General features: G+C 39.2%; 1 pseudogene; it reads left to right on the plus strand.

The window, feature by feature from the left end:
• Positions 1-234: 234 nt before the first annotated feature.
• Positions 235-1119, plus strand: LOC119512606 (annotated as a pseudogene).
• The last annotated feature ends 247 nt before the right edge of the window (positions 1120-1366 follow it).

Consider the following 1366-nt stretch of genomic DNA (forward strand, 5'->3'; position numbering starts at 1 on the left):
TAATGCAGTGTTGCTGGCCACCAAGAAGGGCAAAGAATTCTGTGGTGAAGTATGGGGAGGGACACACGTGGTATCCAGGAAGGGCCTTGGTCTGAACTATAAAGTGGGAAGTTGACACTGGGTTCTGGTATTACCCGACCAGCAGGGTGAAAGTCATGGTATCATCTTGAATTGTGAATAGCAGTGGGAGCGGCTGAGGGGCACCCGGATGATCAGCTTTGAAGTTTAAAAACAATGGAGAAGACTCAACAAATGGTTCAATGAATTCTTCTAGAACCCTACAAGTACCTACTTCAGTTACCAGGTAAACAAGTGAGAACCAGACTTTCACAGGCATTTAATCATTGGCTGAAAGTTCCAGAAGACAAGTTACAGATTATCATTGAAGTGACAGAAATGTTGCATAATGCCAGTTTACACGATGATATTGAAGTTTACTCAAAACTGCGACATGACTTTCCAGTGGCACACAGCATGTATGGAATTCCATCTGTCATCAATTCTGCCAACTATGTATATTTCCTTGGTTTAGAGAAAGTCTTAACCGTAATCACCCAGATGCAGTGAAGCTTTTTACACGTCAGCTTTTAGAACTCCACCAGGGCCAAGGCCTCGATATTTACTGGAGAGATAACTGCACTTGTCCCACTGAAGAAGAATATAAAGCTATGGTGCTCCAAAAGACAGGTGGACTGTTTGGATTAGCAGTAGGTCTCATGCAGTTGTTCTCTGATTACAAAGATTTAAAGCCACTACTTAATACATTTGGGCTCTTTTTTCAAATTAGGGATAATTATGCTAATCTGCACTCCAAAGAACATAGTGAAAACAAAAGCTTTTGTGAAGATCTAGCAGAGGGAAACTTCTCATTCTCTACTATTCATGCTATTTGGTCAAGGCCTGAAAGCACCCAAGTGCAGAATATCTTGTGCCAGAGAACCGAAAACATAGATATTAAAAAAATACATTATCTTGAGAATGTAGGTTCTTTTGAATATACTCGAAATACTCTTAAACAGCTTGAATCTAAAGCCTATAACAAATTGATGCACGTGGTGGGAACCCTGAGCTAGTAGCTCTAATAAAGCACTTAAGATGTTCAAAGAAGAAAACAAATAATATTAAGCCATTCTTGATTGGGCTTTATGGCTTATTTTATTTGTTTTTTTTTTCTGGGGGTGGAGGGGAGGGGGTGATCTGTCTTTTAGCCTATTACCTTTTAAAATAATTGGACAAAGCTGTTGGTCTCCAAAAACTGAGTGTTGTGAATGAAAGTGTAATGTGAATGAAGTTGTTTCATTCACATTACATTATCTGTCCCTCTGTACAGATAATCACCATAATACAAAGTTGAAGGAATTGAAAA

The sequence above is a fragment of the Choloepus didactylus genome, chromosome 17, assembly GCF_015220235.1.
Source record: "Choloepus didactylus isolate mChoDid1 chromosome 17, mChoDid1.pri, whole genome shotgun sequence".
NCBI lineage: Eukaryota > Metazoa > Chordata > Mammalia > Pilosa > Megalonychidae > Choloepus > Choloepus didactylus.